The sequence below is a fragment of the Diuraphis noxia genome, unplaced genomic scaffold (genome assembly GCF_037042655.1).
Source record: "Diuraphis noxia isolate RWA-SAM2 unplaced genomic scaffold, SU_Dnox_SAM2 contig0006, whole genome shotgun sequence".
Taxonomy (NCBI): Eukaryota; Metazoa; Arthropoda; class Insecta; order Hemiptera; family Aphididae; genus Diuraphis; species Diuraphis noxia.
Window position 1 is genome coordinate 1670237 of NW_028301716.1, and position 22349 is coordinate 1692585.

At 30.4% G+C, this 22349-nt stretch overlaps 1 protein-coding gene across 1 annotated transcript in view; it reads left to right on the forward strand.

The window, feature by feature from the left end:
- The window catches only part of LOC107164530 (uncharacterized), a 319058-nt gene that overhangs the window by 207152 nt on the left and 89557 nt on the right, over positions 1–22349 (forward strand). The gene's annotated exons all lie outside the window — the stretch shown is intronic.

Genomic DNA, 22349 nt, shown 5'->3' on the forward strand with positions numbered 1-22349 from the left:
AATTTACTTCATAAAAAGTATCAGTATAACTACATAATTAATATTGTTATCTCAACTATTTAAGGAGTTATAATCACTTTTGTTTTACACATTTAAAGTAAAAAATATTGGTGTCTGTGGAGGATTCGAACTTTACTCGGAAATTTCCTAGTGTTTCCTAACCTAACGCTAAACCTACTGAGCCACTACCTAACTTGGTAGTTTGTATCTCTAGTGGAAACACTGTTTTCTAAATAGAGAAATATCAACAATTTACCATGTGATTATAAGATATTATAAAAAAAATGTATGCAGGTAATTCACTAATGAGTAATATAAAATGCACAACTACACAATAATAACTGTACAATAAGAGCTAAGACACTAAGTGAAAACTGAAAAGATGGCTATATTATTTGACATAATTGTTGACGGGTTTATGATATTGATTGAAAATATAAAGGTATTAAAATAATATAATATAATAATAATATTAATATACGTAATTAGTAAAAATAACTTCAAACCATAAAACTCAAATCAACTAGATGGCTAGTCGCAACAACTTTCATTGACATTTATTTTCAGAGTAAATTAATTAAATTAAATTAACTTGTATTCATTTTAATCCTCCAAACATGTTAAATTGAATAACCTGGATTCTCAAAATAACAATTTTAATGAGTTATTTCAATACCTTCAAATAGTTATAGATATAAATTATACAAAAATAGTCAAATTAGTTAAAATAAATAATAGATAAATAATAATTTAAACAAGTACCTAGTTAATTAAAAATGTATAACAAATGTATTGTGAATAATAATCGCGAATAATAATTAATAGTCAAATATATTTTGAATAATAATAGTAAAATTAGTTAAAATAAATAATAATTTAAATAAGTACCTAGTTAATTACAATTTTTTTTCTTGATATCGAGGACCAACTTGTGATAAAAAATGATGATATCAATTTGATTTGTTTCATACTTATTGTATGCATCTATGGTGAATTCCATACGTTCTTTTTCTTTCGCATTCAATATTTTCGAATCATAATATAAAGTTATTTTAGTTTCGGTTTCTGACTGAAATTCCATCAATACTTTTATAACTAAATAAATATGTAGATGAGGGTGATAAAATTGGCCGTTATATGTGTTATATAAGCTTTCAGAACCATTAGTTGTTCTATAAAAGTATAAGTAACTATTTTAATAAAATAATGATTTACTTTTATTTTCATTTCAAAAAATTAATTTTACTTTGGACTCATTGAAGGCTTTTCTGCCCACAATTCTGGCGGAAATAAGCATTGATCTTTAATGTAAATATGTAATTCATCAAAATATAGTCTGAGAACAAATAATATCCTGCAGAATCGTTGGGGCAAATACTTATAAGTTCGGTGAATGCTTCATTTACTTCATGACATGCAAGGAAAGGTAAAGCAAAAAATTGCTTCAACCACTTTCCAAATTCATCATTTGAATCCATATATGCTTCTCTTAAACCAGATTCACTTTGAATCTAAAAAGAAAATGTTTATAAAATAATTAAATAAATTTATAAAATGTATACATTAATATTGTTACTAACCCTTACTCCACCAAAATTGTCCTAAGTGAAATCTGCAAGCCATTATTTTTAAATTCGGGAAAACAGATAGGACTGCCTTATGTGCACTAATTTCAAAGTCCCGGTGTATTATTTTTATATTTAATAATTTATCGCTGATTTCTGTGCAAAGTTGTCGAAAATAATTCCATAAATCAACGTAAGTAGGTATTTAGAGTTTTGTCTTAAAAAAAAAAATATATTAGTGGTAAATAAAGTCCATTTCTATAACTATGTATTGTATACAGCTGTAAAAACAGGTGGACTTAGGTGAATAGTCAAATGTTCCATCACAAAATAACTCTGAACAAAATTGAGTCAAGAAGTTAATATTTTGAACAGTTGTAAGACAAATAAAATTTATATCTGCCGAAGCATAGATAAATTGTTGATTTTTATACGTGAAACATTTATCAGTTTTTAAAATCCTCAGTTGTTGTAAAGCGTTATCTAATGATGTTGGAAGTACAGGAAATTTTTTTCTTCGTTGTTCATACATTGGTTTACTAATGGATTTAATGTTCTGGTGTCTAATTGCCGATGATTCTGGAGTTTGGAGTAATTCTGTACGAATAATTTTGATAGGTTTACTGAAAACTGATTCCTCTGCTGGTCGCTTACAGTTTTCTCTGAGTACTTGTTTTTATATTTTATTAGGAGTGTCAGCCGGATGACATGTATACCTTTTGAGTCGAGAACTATTTTTTTTCTGAATTTGAAAAAATAAACGTAGTGCAATTTTTGTCAGAAGAGCAGCGCCACTTTAAAAGTTGATCGCATTTGCGAACACCAACAAATCTATTTTTATAATCATTAACAACGGCAAGTTCCATATTTCTCTCTAGACTAAAAATATGTATTGAGATTCAAAGTATGTATAAAAATAAAAATCTAGCTATACGCAACTAAAAATCAAATCAAATAAATAAAATACATACATAATTAATAAAATTAATTAATTTTTTGATAAAAATCCATCTGATGTTGATTGGATTTTCCCTTCTTCGGACAATTTCATAATCATAAAATAGATAAAAGGTACCGACTTATTTATAACACGTTTATTCAATGTATGTACTGTAGCGTCCCAGCATACAGGATGACGAACGACTGGTGTTGAGGTAGATGGATTAAAGGAAATAAGTATAACAACTTGATTTGTGATTAATTATTATAATTTATTTGATTGCGATGTGAATAAAACACTATTACTGAACACGAATGATTTAATTAAAAATATTCTAAGTTCAAATGATTAATTAATTTAGAATGGTGTCTGGCGTGAAGGTGCTTGCACTGACTGGTGGCTCACGTCTGCTTTTGGTCTATTCGGGGCTCTCCTATATAGTCCTAACCTCCGCATTTCCTCTCCTATCGATAAGAAAAAGTATGTGTCCATTGTCTAATCGTGCAAATGCGTATGCGCATATCACTGGATACCGTAGCATCCAACGCTCGTGTGGCCGTTCTGTTCACATCCTGCTACTCCTGACACACGCGTAATCTCAATAAACCGATGCCCTAATTAGGTATCTAAATGATTTCCTGCCAACACGATAATTTCGTACAATGAGTTTCTCTTATTTTGATATTCTACTCGCACCGGCTATCGAAGTTTGACACAATGTGATCGGTGGTTAAATCATATGCCGCAGGGACACTCACGTACATCTACGTGCAAATGCGTATTTAGTAGTCTTAGCGGGACGTCTGCAGTACATAGCAGTATATATTTTCTATATTTATCTAATTTTCAAATGACCCTATTAACCGCGGTGTGTGAGTTGAATAGACGAATTTTTTGCTGTGTGTTAGTATAATATGTGCGAATCGGGACCAGCCGTTTTGAGTCTAATAGGCGAATGAGTCAATTAACCATGAGTCCGATAAGCGGTGACTAATGTAGTTTAAAAATGTAATAACTGAAACTGAATACATATTTAGAGTATTTTTATATAAAATGCCAAGTTATTCTATATCAAAATCAAACAGTTGAAATAATAAAAAAAAGAATTTTTAAAAATTTAAAGCAATAATATATTAGTGTACAAAATGGCATTGTACAAAAAACAAATAAAAAATGGGGATACATCTACTTACCAGTATAGCTCGAAAAAATATATAGGTATATGAGCTTTGAAAACATCTTCAAGTTTTAAAAAACTTGAGAATACTTATTTAATTCAAAATATTCATTCATGTTACATTATTTAAAATAAATGAGAACAAGTTATTTTAATCGTATAAGCTAAATAGTTTTCTTTCAATTCGTTCATAGGAAAGCAAAATTAGAATACTAAGCAATTTAGATTTTAATCCATTATTATTATTTTTCATATAGAAAGAATTCATCAACATTTTATACAATTATAAATAATTAGTAGTAAGTTAATACGAATTTTCCACAAATATTTAAAATGATTCAATATTTTATCCACGATTCAATGGTATATTTATTTATTTGTGTTTTAATACAATGAATTATTAATTGTTTTTATTACGACTTTACAAACTTAAATTTATTAATATGCAAGATTTAACGATTTTAGTGGTTAAAAGTTTAATCTGTGGAATAATCTCAGTTTCAAACTAACTTTTAATTTCGCCACGAAAAAATAATTAAAATGTTAGTTTAATACTATCAAGTCCTAAATAACATTAGTGTGGAAAAAACTTATTTATCTAACAACCTCTCATATATAATATATACACATATATTATCAGCTTTAATATATATGGTTTTTACGTGTCTAAAATATCTTTTATTCTTTTGTCTAATCACGGATATTTAGTTTATCGGAAGTTTCTAATCACGGTTAAACATGGTTTGTTATTCAAAATAATTTTCTTATACATAATGTCCGAAAATACTACTTTTATTTCTGTCCATAAAAAAAAAAAAAATGTATTTCAATTATAATATACAAGTCATTTTAGAAAGTTTACTAATCATAATACGAACGTTGACAATAACCAAATACAAATATGATATTTATATGAAATATAAATTCATATCTAATCATTAATTTTGGGTACACAATACAGAGACAAATTAAATTATATCAATCTCATGCTTAGGCCACAGTTAGATTAGGTACTCTTGCATCGGAATAATTTGATTATTTCGGAAAACAACAGTAAAATAAATCATCAATAATCCAAACTATGTCACTATATTTGAAACGCTGAATATGTTTGGCGGTTAGTTTGCAATGCGTATTAAATTTTAATCGAGAATAACGCTCAAAGTCTTTTGTTTTATGTGAAACAAGCCACTGCACTTTACCATGAGATTTCTCTATCTGTTACCATGGTTAGTTAACCGATAGTTCCGTGATAAAAAAGTAATAGAATAAAATCCAGCAAGGATACGACCTCTTGGAAGACCACGCTTAATATGGGAAGACTGTGTTAAAAAAGATACTAAAACAGTGCAACTGAACAGACATTAGCGGGATCTAGCAGAAGATAGAGATAGATGGCAGTTTGTTTATATAAGAGGTATGGTCTTGATTGACTGAAACTAAAATAGAAGAAGAAGAAGTTAATAGATAAAAAAATCTTAAGCAATAATCTATATAAAACCGAAAGAGTTTTCCATTACAAAATCGGAAAAACACACCTAAACTCAGGTTAAAATTACGATGACATCTTCTTAGAAAACCAAACAGACCTTCACTAACAAATAATATATTCTTTGTTTATTCACGTTAGATATATTTATTGTAAGTTTATAACTTTGCAGATATAGCATTTAGAATGTCGAATCAATTAATGAATTAAATAATAACGTACAAGGTGTAATTGGAAAAATTGGATTTTCACTCTGTGGACTTAATTTTATCAAAAATACACTTGGGAAACACGTCTGTTTAGTGAAAAGCATAAAACAAGTAATAAGTATTTTTCATATCGTTACCGAAAGATAAAAATATAAAAACAGTTAATTTTACAAGCAATTTTGATGTATTATACAAAACAGAAACTAAAATCAGCGCCAACTATATATATATATATATATATGTTGATGTCTTATTGTGGTCGCATGCTTAAAAATTATTATCAACTTTTTTTTTTTTATTATTATTATTTTTATTATTATTATCGCTTAGAACTATCTAAGTTGAAGTTTTTTCATCGGACCACAACACATGTGTGTGAGAGAGAGTGATTGAGTGGAGGTGGGAGACCGTCATTATATATGAACATATGATACCATAAATTAACATTATTATTATTATGTGCCGTTTGCTGCCGGAAAAGTGTTTGTTGGTTTTTGTTATTCGTCTTGTCGATCGAGATAGTGTTGGTGTTTTTGGTAGTATGTTGAAAACATGAATCCGGAAATTTTAAATGTTCTATCGAAGAATACGTACCTATCTTTTGCATAACGTGCGATGATGTTATAGATACTGTTGCCACCACATACCTGCAGAACCTCGCCCGACGATTTTCATATGTTCCTTTTTTTATACTGTATTTATCGTGTATTTATCATTTGTTTTTTGGTTTTTGGCCGGACATAATTTAGTTGGTTGTCATTCAATAATGGAATTTCACGTCGTCGACTGCGTGTCTCCGGCTTCGGACGTCATACGATAGGTTTATCTCGAATATCCTATCCGAAGCTCATAAATATTGTGATAAACGACGGTTGTATGGAACTACACATTACCCCTACGCGAGAGAGGGTGTACAGTCAGCGGTGGTGGCGTTTTATTTTTTAATAATCGTCCAGAAAATCTATTCATCAGTGCCACGTGTCTGATTTATTGGTTTGCGCAAGCACGCACACCAACGCACCAGCTTTTATTAATCGGAAAGGTTTTAATTTAACAATATGCCATTAAAATATGTACTAGAAATTGCAGCATGATAGTGTATTCGAAATGATAAAGAAAAATGTTATACAAATAAAATAATAAAAATGGTAAATATTTGATATTTTTTTAGGTACCTATAGAAATGTCGTCAAAAATAATAATACCACAATTATTGTTATCTGTATGAACTGCAACGGCTGTCGCTGTACTATACCTAGGTATATATTATATAATATAATACTATAATAGTATAGGTTACCTTACCAATCACTTAATAATTATCCGTGTATTTTATAATAGTATATAAATATTTTAACAAATAACAAGTTTGACCGCATAGAATTAAACAATATTTATACGAAACTATCCAAATAATTTTTGATCATATTTTTATAGCTACGAGTAAGATGAAATATTGATTTTCTTTCAAATTAAAAGTACAGAATAATACGATAGTTTATGGTACCTCTATTTATACTTAAAACACGACAATGACATATTTTCTTGACGTGAAATTAAAAATGTATCTTTAATTTTAATTCAGTTATGTTGACTTTAAGTTAAACTAAATAATGAATGATTAAATTGTCTATTTCAATGTCCAATATGATAAAGTTGATCCACAAGCCTTTCAAAAACTGAATGCTATTTAATGTTTGTATTTCCCAATTATCAATTAATACCTATAATTAGTAGTATACTGTGATAACAGGTATACAAAATTAATTATATTTCAAAGTAAAACAAATAAAATTCAGAGTTATCAACACTTTGATTTAAATTCAAAGTATATTTTAATAATTATTTTTAAAAGTAGGTACTGAGCTATAATTAAAAAAACTTAATTTTAAATAACATGCTGATTGATATACGAGTATTATGAACAAATCCTTCAGAAAATAAAAATAAAGACACTGGTTTGAGATTTAAATCTTGAAGTCATATTTTGAATTTATGAACATAAATAATTACTATTTATACTTTGAAGTGTCGTATACCTGCCTCTCGGATAGTAAACTCGATAAAAATGACGATTAATTTATTTACACTATTAGAATATATATTTATTATTTAAAACAATAGGTAACACAAAAATTCGGGTCTTAAAGAAACACCACAATCATACGTATAGTACCAGAAAACTGGTACTATATTCGTCTACCGTGGTTATGTTCTTAAATGTATTTATAGGTAAAATGTGCTGCCTCAATTAATTTGTGTCGTTGGCCTATTATTATGAAATCGATATTGCCTTTGTTTTCAAAATTTAATTTATTTAATTATTATGATGTGTGTGTGTGCACTAAGATAGTTGGCACATACAACACCCCGGTATGTTGTAAAAAAAATATTTCCTCATATTTTAAAATTAAGACTATGCAATGAAATAATTATACAATTATAAGAAAAATATTTAAAAAAGAAATGAGTATATTATATATTACATAATATATGCTGTTATAGATTTAAAAATTTCGATTCAATTGATTTTGAGATATAGCCAATTCGAAATACGATATAGGAGAAGCTTTTTGTGTTTGTTTATACATCTTGTCCTTATGAATTTTTGGTCAATCATACAAATCAATAATCTTTGAATCATTGAATCAGAGTAATCTGCTTATAAACAATTATAACAATAATATAGGACATAACGTCTTTTCGTTAGTATTAGTATATGAAAATAAACATCTACTATATAGGTACCTATACTATATGGTTATCTTTTAACCTGGACAAAATATAATAGCTACTGGTCTTAACATATAAAAAATACAATAGTATATCCAAAAAAATCTAACTTTGAGAGGCTATATCTTACCAACGGATTATTCAAAAAATAAAATTCTAATATTGAAATTCATTTTAAAAAAAAAGCGGGAAAGTGGTTATCGCTCTGCTGTACAGTAGGTTACAAGTGAGTTACTATGATGAATGGAATTAAATTTGAATCCAATGATATTATATCATTGTATACGAAAAACGGTTCTGAGCGGAGACGGTCTAGGACCTAGATGGTAGATGGTGTCGGTGTGACCTAAAAATAATTCATACTTGATAATCCATATAATAACTATCAGTCACTACTCAATCTATGCATAATTCATAATTATCCTGGACTGTGGACTCTCGTTAAAAAAATTTTAATAGCCTTTCCTTCCTCATACCTCGTCGAGCGAGGGTTCAGCACTGTAACAGATTTGATTACAAAAAAGAGAAATCGACTGGTTATCGTGACAAGAGGAGATTTACGACTTAAGTTAACAAACATCGAACCTAATATAAAAAAACTTGCTAAAAACCACCAAGTTCAACCATCTCATTGAGCCTAGCAATATATTTTTAAAGAAACTAAAAAATGTATTTATATTTATATTTTTTTAAATAATTAATTTAATTTTTATTTATTTATTTATCAATATTTATTTTTTTAAATTAATTACCATAATACCAGAACTATAAATAAAAATTATATCAAATATAAAAAATAAATAAAAACATGAGTTATTAGATAATTTCAATTTTTTCTTTTAAATTTTCCAAATACCCTTAACCTAACCCTTATTATAGAATTCTCACATTGTAGGGGCCGTTAAAAAAATTTTTGACACTCAAGGGGGCGGTAACTTAAAAAAGGTTGAGAAACACTGGTCTAGGTCATCTAGGACATATTATAGATTATTAAATATTTTTTACAACTGCTATTATAAGCATATGTTAGGGATCTTGTATGCAATTTTCAAGCTTTTATACTCAGCAAATAATTTTTTATCGATATTAATTTAAAAAAAAACTAATAATGATCAAAAATTTGATATGCCTATAAATAGTTCAAATTCAGTCAACATTTTTTTAAAATTGCATGGTGGATAGAATATACTCATATAAGCATTCTGTGAAAATGTCATGTATCTATGGTTATTTTCTTTTAAGTTACATAAAAAACCAAAATCTATTTTGTCGAAAATTGATTGTGCCTAAAAATTCCCGTTTTATCCTTAATTTTTAATTTGTTTATCCTTATTGGGAATTTTTTACTGTTGACTCCCTAAAGTACCAACTAGATTCAATTTCTGATCGAACAAGGTACTGAAGTCAAAAATCGAAGCACTTTTACTGCCCAAAAATAGGTTGCCATTTAAAAATCAAAAGTCGATAGTGGTTTCACCTACGAAAATAAGGGTTATAATAATAGAGTGTAAGAAAAATGTTGGAATATAATATACTTAAAATATTAAAATTTGAAAAATATAAATCCTTTTTGAAATAACGAGTGTGTTTCGTTAAACGGATCATCATCTATATGTTACGGGCAGAGTAGAAAGTCGGGCATTGTGCACAATGCCCGATTTTCAAAGGCAAAGTTGGAATAAGTTAACGTTGCCCGGGCATTGTATACAGTGCCCAATTAGATTTGGGCACAGTAGATTAAATATTGAATATTATATAAAAAATTAAAAATATTATTAAAAATAAATAAAGTTGCACAGCTTTAATATTTAATTAATTAATTATTAAATTACAATTATTATTTATTTGCTTTATTTATTACCATATACACCACTATTATGACACTTTGAGTTGAAAAGACGACCAGATCTTTTACATTAACAGCGGTTGGTCTTACACAATGTATTGCAAGTACCTACTCCTATCGTACCCTTGGCCACCCAAATTAGAAGATTTTCTTGCCACTTCTCTTAATGAAATTTGTACTGGCGGTACATCATCAGCCTGGATAACCAGCTCTTTACATATTGTGAATTGGTTCCAACTGTAGAGTTTATGTAGTCTGTCCTCATTTGTTCCAATTTCATATAAATTATCTTTTACTCTAAAAAAAATTTGAAGAAATTGATTCTATTCTCAATTTTATTTGATCGTTTTCATCTTCATCAGAAAAAAGTTGTTTTGCATTGTCCTTATCACTTCCATCACATTTTTCGTGTTTCTCGTTTATGTTTTCGATATTCATTCCACAGCCTAGAGCTTTTTCTAAACCTTCCTATGATTTTAAAGTAGAAATTAAATCGGTTGGAATTTGCGTTGATTTTAGGCCAACTTTAGCATGTGTTCCGAACATGCTTCGTATGGCGAACGTTTTGTACCATGGTGAAAACTCCGGTTCTTGATAAATTGAACAAATTTAAGACCTTCCCTCCACTTTCTTGAATTATTATCGGCCAACCATGTTGCGAGAATATTTTGAATATCTTGGTTGGCCCTTTCAATAGACCCTTGGCTTTGTGAGTGTACAGGCTTTATATGGACAATCTTAAGTTCTTCCCACATACTACACAACTCAATAATAACTTTATTGGCGAATTCCCTTCCATTATCAATTTGCAAAATTGCCGGGGCTCCAAATGTTGTAAAAATATCAATTAACACGTAGGCTACTTCTTCAGCCCGCCCGTTTATGGGTTAACGGTCTAAGAATTACGAACTTCGTAAGGTGATCTTGATAGACCATTATGAACTTGTAATCGCCATCAGGCTGAGATTGCATGTCTATCAAATCCACTTGACAGCGAAAGTTCAATTCTGATAAAAGTATAGGTTTTACAACTAAACCTTTTTTAATTGTACTTACTGCCTTTTTTTTGACAGTGGTCACATAAATTTAAAAATATCATTATAGTCTCCCTTGTTATATTTTTATATTTCAAGTTCAATTCATACTCCATACGGTTTCTACTTCCATGTCCCACAGATGTACGTGTTTTACATTATTAATTTTTATAGAAGGATGTAAAATAATGAAAAAGTTTACAACGTAGCTATCTATTTTAAATTTATGATTGTTTGTTCAATTTTTTCTTTTCTTTTCGAGTCATAGGTTTTTTAATAAAATTGAAATACAATTTAGAAGATACTCAATTTTTTTTAATTTAAACAATACTTTTTAGAGCATTAAGGTTTGGATCAAGCCATTGTATTTATTTGTACAAATAGATCGTACAGTTCAGTTTTATTAATTCGTTTCATGAAAAAAAATAAAAATAAAAAAATAATATAAATACAGTAATGAAATTTTATCTTGTGCAATAGTATAGCCGTATAGTTTTTATGGAATCTAGTTTTTATTTTTTTGGAATGCTTTTTTAGGGCACAGTAAAGTCATGAATAATTTCGTGATAAGTTTTTTTATTGATTGGAAACCGAATACGGGTACTTTAAGTGGATAATTTTATAAAAATTCCCAGTAGATAGTGATTAAATCGTGAAAGCGTGAAATCGTAAAAAAAAAACGAAGAGTGGAAAAACGGAAGCAATGTTGCAGGTCATGGACAATTGTGTGGACAAAAAAAATATCAATAAGTGTCGAATATATTCCTGTTACGAATACATTACTATATTGTTATTTATTATGTAATGATCAGTATCGGTTAATCATAGCCTAAAATACTCGTATATACAAGATGATTCACCATTTCACCAAGCATGCTCGCTAACTTAATTTTTCAATAATCAATTCAATGTCTGATTTTTGGATTTCTAAGATATATACTTATAAATACTATATTTTCAAGCTCATGAAATGTTTGTACTACTTATGAAGTGTCCTTTTAAGACACAAACATCTGTTTTTCAAATGAAAATTCCTTACCTCTTATATAGTGAATGATTCAACGGATATTATTTTATGAACATGTTGACGTTGAGTTATTTAACTTATCGTACTAATTTATTATCTATAAATCCCATGATAATGTGTTTGGAAGATCGGAAGCTTTCTATTATAATTTAACATTTTAATAATTCTATTAATATTAATTTATCAACATAAATAATTAGTAAAATAAACTGAGTACTCACAATAAATACTAGTTCCAAAATTAGATTTTTTTGATTTTTCACAAAAGACTTTTTTAGTGACTGTTATCTTTTGTAGATAGAATTTAGTAAGTCATTGAAAAACTACCCCCCCCCCCCCCCTATATTTTGAATAAATTAGGTACATCAATACAAGTCCTTGATTGTTTTAAAATAAAATCTTTAATTATATTTAAAAATTTAAAAAATCATATTATATTGACTAACTCCATTATTGAATAGTGAGGACACCTTGTTGAATCAAAAGTATACCTATTGATATAAGGTATAGTTAAAAAATAAAATTGTTATTTTTTGTTTACATTTTTAAATTATGTCAAATAGTATTTGAAAAAAAAAATTAAATTAAAAAAATTATTTTTTTTCAATATTTTCTCAATTCTCTGCACTAACAATGACACACTGACAATATTTTCATTCGAGAATTTTTAGATCTGTTTTCTACCTTGTATTCAATAAAACATCAATCCCCATAAAAGATTTTATATTGTATTTAACTTTTTATATATTTTTTTACGATTTATCAATCAATATAGATAAGAGCTTTTATATTATCGGGATATTAGTACATTTTATTGGCCAAACGGGCCATTATGTCATTTTCAAGTAAAATCTGATTATTCAAGTACTAAACGACAAACTACAACCATGTATTGGTTTTCTGCAATTTGTTAATTCTTACGTTATTCTTAAACATTAATACACCTAATCGTTTTAACACGCAGTTTTCATGGTTAATTTTGACAATACTTTCTAATTTATTGTCATTAAAGCTCAAGCCTGATGCGAAACAAGAATTACCCTGCTAAATTTAGTGAAATTCTCTGATCGTCTAAACTTAAAATCCTTATAACTAATTAACTACTGGTTTGAAGAATCAATTTTTGTATATAAATAAAATATTCTATTTTGTAATATGAAATTTAAAATAAAAACATAAAAATCTTGAAGGTCATCATGATAAAAAAAAATATGTTAAACATGATGTTTTCAGTACCTATATTATTATTGTGATGACTTCAAGTGACACGAAAATATATAATTTTAAAAGCATTCATATTTTCCAAGAAATAAGCTGTTGAGTGAAAAATAATCATCTCATAAATAATAATACCCGTAGGTACGACTGGCAATTTTGAAACCCATATAGAATATTATATGAACTAACCTATGCATAACACACTCATATATTATATAAATATATGGATTACATACTCGTATACCTATACTCTATAGGATATAACATTATATATTATGTTCGATTCATTTTTATTTTAAAATCGTTTTACCGACACAATGGATTCTTTATATTCTTCTTTTCCGGTAACGACAAATCGTTTCTTACAACGCACAGTAACTTCGATACCTTCATCAGCTATTTTTGAAAGTTTGACATATTTAAACATACGAATGTTATTGAGATAGGAAAATGAAGTTATTGCATTTTATATGTATGTTAATTGCTAATTGATCTTAAAATGTGTTTTTATTTTGTTGAACTCTACATTTTTTTTTTTTTTTCAAAAACAATCTGTATAACAAACACATTTAGTAATTTTGATATAGAATATATACATAATTTTTTTTTTAAAAAAAACAACAACTTTTAAGGAAGTCACCCATTGGTAACACCTAAGAACTTATAGTTGGATTTAGATCACTTAAGGAGATCTCGATTCCAATTTCGTTTGAGCCTGCGAGGGGGGCCGATGCCTGGGATATGCAGTGAAGCCATATCTTTAATGAGAGGATTAGTACTGGAGTTGAGTTGGGAGTTGAAACGGTGGTAGTGAATTTTGGCGTAGTCATTGACATTAGTCACTTTGAGGTCGTTGTGAAGTGAAAGGTTTGTCATGTACCATGGAGCACCAGTTAAAGTACGTAGGGAATTGTTTTGGAAAGATTGGATGGGGCGAATGTTTGAGGGTTTGGCCATCCCCCATATTTAAATACCAAACGACCCCAGACAGGTCTGATCATTGTATTATACAATAACATTTTGGTTTTTAGATTAAGTTTAGATTTAAGAAGAGGTCGGAAGAGATGGAGTCTACTGTTGGCAAGTTTCCTTTTGTTTTGGAGATGGGGTTTCCAAGTTAAACGTTTATCTAAAATTATACCTAGATACTTTGTCTCGTTCGAGATAGGTATACTTTTGTCTTTAAGTTTGATGGTAGGGCAAATGCCAGGGCGTAGAGCGAAAGTGACTTGGGAAGATTTACTCTCGTTTATACTAATCATCCAGTTATTGCCCAGTTATCTATAAGATATAAATTTTCTTGAAGGTGTTGTGCAGCTATAGTTATGTCACTATTACTTGAGAGAATAGCAGTATCGTCGGCAAATGTAGCAAGTAGAGTGTTGTCGGTTTTAGGGATGTACAATGACGTCGAGAAAAAGACCTGTGCAGTATTTTTTATTTTCGAGCGCAGAGGCAATCGTGTCAGTTAGACGGTGTACTTGATGCAGAGTCGAATGTTTTGATCGAAAACCAAATTGAGTATTAGGTATAATACTATGCTCGGATAAGATGGGTCTGATTCTCTTGAGGAGACATTTTTCAAAGAGTTTGCTTAAGGTGGGCAGCAAGCTAATGGGTCTATATGAGGTAACCATGTTTTTAGGTTTACCGACTTTCGGAATGAGAATTACGACAGCAATTTTCCAGATGGCAGGAAAGTATGATAGACGCAGCATGGAATTATAAATAAATGTTAATAATAATATCCCTTTCTTGGAGAGATTTTTTAAAACTTTGTTGGTGATAAGATCATAACCTGGAGCTTTACCGATCGGAAGTTTTTTAATGATACTACTGATTTCACCTGGAGATATAGGTTTGGTGGGAAGGGACATGGGTAGAGGAGGAAATTGTTGACTTTATCTGTATGACTAGGATCAGGTCTTGGATATTGGTGCTTTTTGAATGTGGATTCTAAGTGTTCACCGAACAAGATAGACTTTTCAATGTCGGTTACTGCTAAGGTATTATTTTCTTTTAGGAGAGGTGAAGATAGCTCTTTAATTTTAGTTAATCTTTTAGTGGCCTTCCATAGAGAGTTGTCAGAGGTCTTTAAAGATTGATGATAAGTGGTGTAGTTTTCGTATTTATATTTTGAAAGAATTTTTTTCAGTTTATTGGAAATTTGATTATAACTAGTTTTGTCCCTGGGAAGGTGGGTGCGTTGCCAGACAGACCTAGCATATCTTTTTTCGTTAATAAGGTGACGTAAATGTATAGGAAGAATATTTTTTGGGACATTTTGGTGCTGATGGGCTGGAATTGTAGAATTTGAAGCTGCATCGGTTATTAATTTAACGAGATTTTGGGCAGCTATTTCAATTTCATTGGTAGATTTAAGGGAGATTTTGAGATCGATATTGTCGTCCAAATAGGTTTTGAATGTTTCCCAAACGATCGGCCCATGTGTGAGAGAGAGTTTGGTAGATAAAGAGGGCTTCCGCCTACTGAAAGAATAACGGGGAAATGGTCACTGGCTATATCACAAATATTTTCAATATTTTTACTCAATGAATTAGAGGTGTTTGTGACAAAGAAATCGAGTATATCCGGGTTTCTGTTTGAATGGGTGGGCCAATATGTAGGACCTGTTGGTGAAACGAAGGAGTAGTGATAGTTTGAAATAACTGAGTGAAGAATTTTCCACCTGTGATTGTTGGAAAAACAGCCGCACATAGGATGTTTAGCATTAAAATCTCCTCCCGCAATAAAAGAATTACCTAGAGAGTTGAAAAAATTAACGTAGTCTTCTTGACGGATGGAATTACAAGGAGGGCTGTAAACCGAGGATATAGTTAAAGGTGCAATGTTAATTTTAATAGAAATATTTGTTGCTTGGATTGATGGTTTTTGGTAAGGAACTAGAACATTGTGTTGGATTGAATTGGATACAAGTATACAGGATCCAGCATGAGCTGTGCCATCGGGATGATCGGATCTGTACAATGAATAATTATGGATTTTGAAGATGGATTTAGCAGTAAAATGGGTTTCGGTTAGTAAGGCAATGTCAATTTTGTGGTCGTATATAACGGTTTCTAGTTCATTTTTGTGTTGTTAGAGGCCGTTCGAGTTCCAGAGGAATAATCTTAGAGAGGAGTTATTGTTAGTCATTTTTGAGAAGTATTTTGTTAATAACAGTAGTGAGGAGAGAAATTAGGGGGTTGATTAAAGATTTTAAATCTAATATAAATGATGCAAGTAGCTGGGAAAGGGCATCAGAGGTGGTATTATTAACATGAGCATCATCGTCCTGGGAATGGTTGGAGGGGGTGGTTTGGCTAGTAATCGTAGCATAAGAGGGATTATGTGATGGGTTGAGGGGAATTTGGTTGGGAGTGATACCAATGGGTGCTTGTACATTGGCGTTAGCATTTGATACATTTGAATTTGGATTAGAAAATGTTTTGGAGGTGTTTTTGGAGTTGGTCATTTTTTTTGTTGGAGATCCTTTAAGATCGGGCAGCCGCGGTAGTTGGCAGGGTGGGGGCCACCGCACAAGGTACATTTCGGTGGGTCTTCTTTGAGTTTCTGACACTCGGAGGTCGAATGATGGCCGTCACACTTGACACATCGGGGTTGATGGTTACAGTAACTCCTAGTATGACCGAAATTTTGGCAGCGGTGGCATTGGATTGCCTGTTTATTAGGTCTAGGTTCTTCGAATTTAATCATAGAGTGGCAGATTGATTTTACTTTGAATATATCACTATTGTTTATATTGGGTTCGAGGTCGATGAAGAAAACGGGTAATGGTTTTTTAGTAAGTCGTTGAAGAACGTTGACGACTTGTTTAACCTTGAAGCCTAGATGCTCGATTTCTTCAGTTAAGAAATCGATTGGAGTTGAGTGGTGGAGGTTTTTGAGAACAACCCGAAAGGATTTTTCCTGTTTGATCTGGTACGTATGAAAATCGATATTTTTGGATTTTAGCATTTTAACAATTTTTCTGAAGTCATCAGGTAAATTGAGTTGAAGTTTTAGGCTTGATGTGTTGCTTTTACAAGTAAATTCTGTAGAATCGATAAGTAATTTTATGGCTGAACAGAATTTTTGGTAATCAATATCAGTTTTGATCAAGATAGGAGGGGGGGCGATGTGTGGTCGGTATAATCGTGTCTGTGGTTTCCATATCTAGTTCATTATCATTTTGTAGGGCTGAGTAGCGATTGTTCGATTTAAATAGATTATCGTTCGGTTGTTTTGATTTCGGTGAACCACCGGGTGAGGTGAGAGATCTTTTATTATGAACCGTGGGTATAACAGTCCAGTCGTCGGCTGAAGCTTTTTCCCTATCGGATATTTGCTCGTTATTATTAATGACTCTGTTGCGATTAACTATGGTGATAGGAGAGACTGGCTTATTAATTGTTGGTCTTGTATTACTTTTTGCGATAGGAATCGGTGGGTGATTAGGAAGACTCATAATGATGTTGATAAGTAACGGTTGAAGGTAATTATGAAGTAATAATACATTACCGAAGGTACAGGTATGCGACGAAACTGGTCACAACAACTGCACATGCTATCGGAAACTGATAAAGACGGAACGCTTGACGTGTGGACGGTAAGACGTCTATGCACGAACTGAACTCTAAATTTAAACATAATTTTTGTAAATTGCAATAAAATGTGATTTTGGCATTCTTTTTTTATTTTAGTTCAAAATTTTAAATGGTTTTCATAATATTGTCGCATGGTTTTAAAAATATTTAAAAATATTTAACTAAATTTATTATAAAATAAATAAAAAAAACAGTTTAAAACTTAAAAAATTAACATTATGTAATGTTATCGACGATCTTCAGTATCGATAATCAGTAATATGTATAGGTACCTACTACCTAACCTATACAGATATCGTACCTAGTAATTTTTAATCGACTTAATTTAGTGGTTTGTTATATTATAACTTTTTAAGGTATTTTGTTATTACATCTATTTTGCATTTTTGGCTGTTAGAAAGCAAAAAATCAAGTTGTTGTTTTACAACGTGTTTGAATATAGCGATACCTAATATGTTTTCTATACTGATGACAGTATTACCTATATTTTTAAACATACGTTTGAAGTTCAAACATGTTAAAAAATACATTATTACACGACATCTCAAGATTGATAAAACATTTAATAGCAGCGAATTAAAAAACTTTATAGGTTTACTATACTTATGGTAGTATAATTTTTTTTATTTTTTGTTGTTAAAATATTTCATTTTATTAAACTTTAATTGTTTACAATGCAAATTTTAAAGTTATAAGTTTAATTTTTAATATACTTTAACAGAAAACTTTTTTAATGCATTAATAACTAATGATATCAAAGGAATTAATTCCATAAATGTGTAAGGTAGTATTTTTATGAATTTTATAGAAATTTAAACTTTAAATAGATACCTTTAAAAATGTGTCTTTAACATTTTTGAACTACTATAAAGCATCTTATGAGGAATCTTGTAATATATTTTCAACGTTTTTTTACTAAGTGAAAAATGTTTACCAACAGTTATTCTAAAAAAAAAATACAAGATAAAAATGTTTCTCAAGGCTATAAATAGCTCAAAAGTCAAAATAATTTATATTCGAATGCCACCATATATATAAAATGATAATATGACTATTTGGCGAAAAAATTGTCTATAGTTATGAAATGTTGAGTTAAACTAAAAAAAATAAATTGATTTTCTCAACATTTTTTTTTTGTCTTAAATGTCCTATTATTCCTACCTTTTTTTATTTTCTTGACTCAGTAACCAATTCTCGAACGTGTTTGCGTCTGCTTTACTACCTGCAGGTAGGTTGAGAATTGCTATCCAAAATGTTAATGACAAAAAAAAACAGTCTCATCAATGTTAATACACTACATTAATTTGCTACATTTAGAATCTAAAAATTAGTAATAGTACACTTTTTATGAGTGATTCAATTTTACATTAATAACAATTTATCTACAACTTATGAGGAATTTCGTATTAAATTGTCAAATCTTAAATAAAATTAGAGCTTATTTTATGAATTTTGAACTCAAAATAGGTAATACACAAATTGTGTCGAAAGTGAATTTTGCGTGAAAATCATTTTTTTCTATATTTTTTTTTCTAGCACTTTGTAAACTACTGGGATTTAAATTTTAACTAACCTCCGGAATGTACCAACTAGATTCATCAACCCCCAACCACCAAAAAGATAGTGAAGTTGAAAATCAAAGTATTATTTACACAAATTGCAAAATAACGATGTGAATTTGGCCAACTTATCAACTCAACCAGTTCCTTAAGGTTAGGTCTATAAGATGCTTATTACTAGGGCTCGAAAATTGTAGGAGTTAAAAAATGTAAAATATGCACGAAAAAATTGCAAAATATGCATTAAAAATTTTAAATATGCAAAAATATTATTCCAAAAATATACGCACTTCACCAACTAACAATACGACGTCTAAAACGAAACTGTCACTGTCAAACATCAACCGTGTACGATGAACAGTAACGATAAACGAAGAAACCATCATTATATTTACGATAACTTTACGACGATAAGATAGTACTACAAATAAGTATTTCGGCATACTAGCGTGATAGACTAAATGCGTATCACATCAGTACATCACTGTTATTAACTCCGTAATTGACTATGGCGATGACAATAAATACCTTCGTTGGTCATTTTGAGTTTTATATTCAATATTAGTTGAAATTAAAACGGTAAGAAAAAAATCAATTATTTTTAGGAAAATATGAAATATGCATAATATGTGTATAAAATTAATGAAATATGCACTTTTTAGCTAAAATTGGCAAAATATGCAAAATATGCATTTTCAATTTTCAATTTTTTAACTCACAATTATTGTATATTTCAAATTTCTAGCTAGGTCTGCTATAAATTGAGATCATACATAACAATATGCAATTCGCCTACAACTTCCTAGCCCTACTTATTACATTATATGTATTAATATTTATTTCCAACGTAGATCAACATTTTCTTACACAACTAACTTGTATAGTACCTATAGACTAAATATTAAAGTTATCGTTTAAAAGTTTATCTGTGAAATTCTCCTATTAAAGTTAATTCTGCAAGACGGACGGTCTTTTAGCGATTCCGTTGTGCCCGCGATACACTTAACGTTTGGAGAAACTGCAGCAGGTAAATACTACGGAAATGTGGTTTGACTTTCGTGGTACATAATATATTATTATATAATATTATGATTCCCGAGCTGTAACCCAAAATCTATTAAAAAATTGTCATTACCAACAGATCGGTCGAATTTTACTTTACATTTTTCTTCGTTTCCATACGTCGGAATAAACATAGGTACACGCACACGATACATCAAGAAATGTAATTTAAAAATAAATATAACTTAAAAGAAAATATATACAGAGCAGGCACGTAGCTAGGATTAAATAATTAGGGTGGCACAGTTATGGCCAATATTTTTCTTGAGTGGCCAACAGTTTTACTTCCCCCCACATTAGACACTTATAGAATTATGTTTATGTATAGGTATATTGTTTATAATATAATACAATTGTAATTTCTGAATATAATAGTGTAATTAGTTACAAAAAGAACTATATTTGATAAATATAAATGTATTATATTAGTAATAAATACTATTATTAGTTATTAAATTAATACACTGTACATGGATCACAATTCGCGACAACCACAACCACAAGTCTTCAAACGTCAACTGAATAATAGCTGTATTGCTAGGTAAAGAAGAAAATAGTACAGAATTAGAGACACAATATTATTGTTACTTTTCAACATTACTTGTTTAAATTATAAGTGAATAATAATTCATAATATTATGCGGGTCACATACTCATTCGCTGATCGCTGTTGTAATAAAATACTATATAATATCACATATACTATGTTATTATTTGTTATAGTTAATTAGACATCGGCGATTAAATTTATATTTATAGATTATAAGGTACCCACTAACAAGTCATGCCACGATTGGAAATGCCGATTTACTGGAATAGCAAGACATACGAGTTCTTGCGACTTTATAATAATAATTAATATAGATGCATTATTGTCGTCGTTACGACGAATACAACGGGTATGGATGAACGATTTCTATTCTGAATTTTGATATCCTGGTAATCTGACCACTATGGTCATTGGTCACACTATGTTCGGAAAGACAATTATGTAAAAATAACAAATATGATAATAGAAATTTTAAAATATATTTAATTTTTTAACCCAATTATTTGAGCCTTGGGTATTTGAATAATAATAAAAATAATATTTTTCAATGTAATGGGGTGGCCATCAGGGTGGCCTGTAAACATTTTGGGTGGCCGGGCCACCTCAGACCACCCCTTAGCTACGTGCCTGATACAGAGCTCAAAAGATTATTGTAATCGTATGAGTATGTGAGTGCTTGTGTATCTGGGTATATGGACAAAAACGCCGCACGTTACCTACAGCACGTAGAGTACCATATCAAACAGCCAGGTTTTATATTTTCCACAGTATAGGGAAAAGTAAAAAAAAAAGCGGGTAAGTCGTGGATGTTGCTATGCTGTACAGTAGGTTACAAGTGGGTTACTGTAATGGATGGAATTAAATTTGAATCCAATGATATTATATCATTGTATACGAAAAACGCGGGGTCGACGAAGACGTGTCGACGTCTTGACGTGGCGACCCCGCCCGACCGAACAAGCCGTTCGGCGCTAAGCGGTCTTCAGAATACGGACTTCCGGAGGTTGGCATCTCCGGTCGTAGGAGCCAGGAGCTGATCCGATTAGACCCTGACCAGGCTGAATAAACGGTCGAGCCCGCCGCGAGCCGGAGGGATCAGGGCTCTTGAAACTGGAATCTGGCAGTAGGTATAAAATGCAAAGGACAAATCACAATATGGAAGGCCTGGTAAACCACATATTTGTTACCGGCCCAGTGGATTCGGAACCCACAGGGCCAGTTTGGACGGTGCCCGTAGCTCCGCCGTACCCATCTCTACCGGACAAGGGTGAGCGATGTGGTGGTCCCACAATAACGACACCGGCTATAACAGCCAACGACACAGACAACGGCC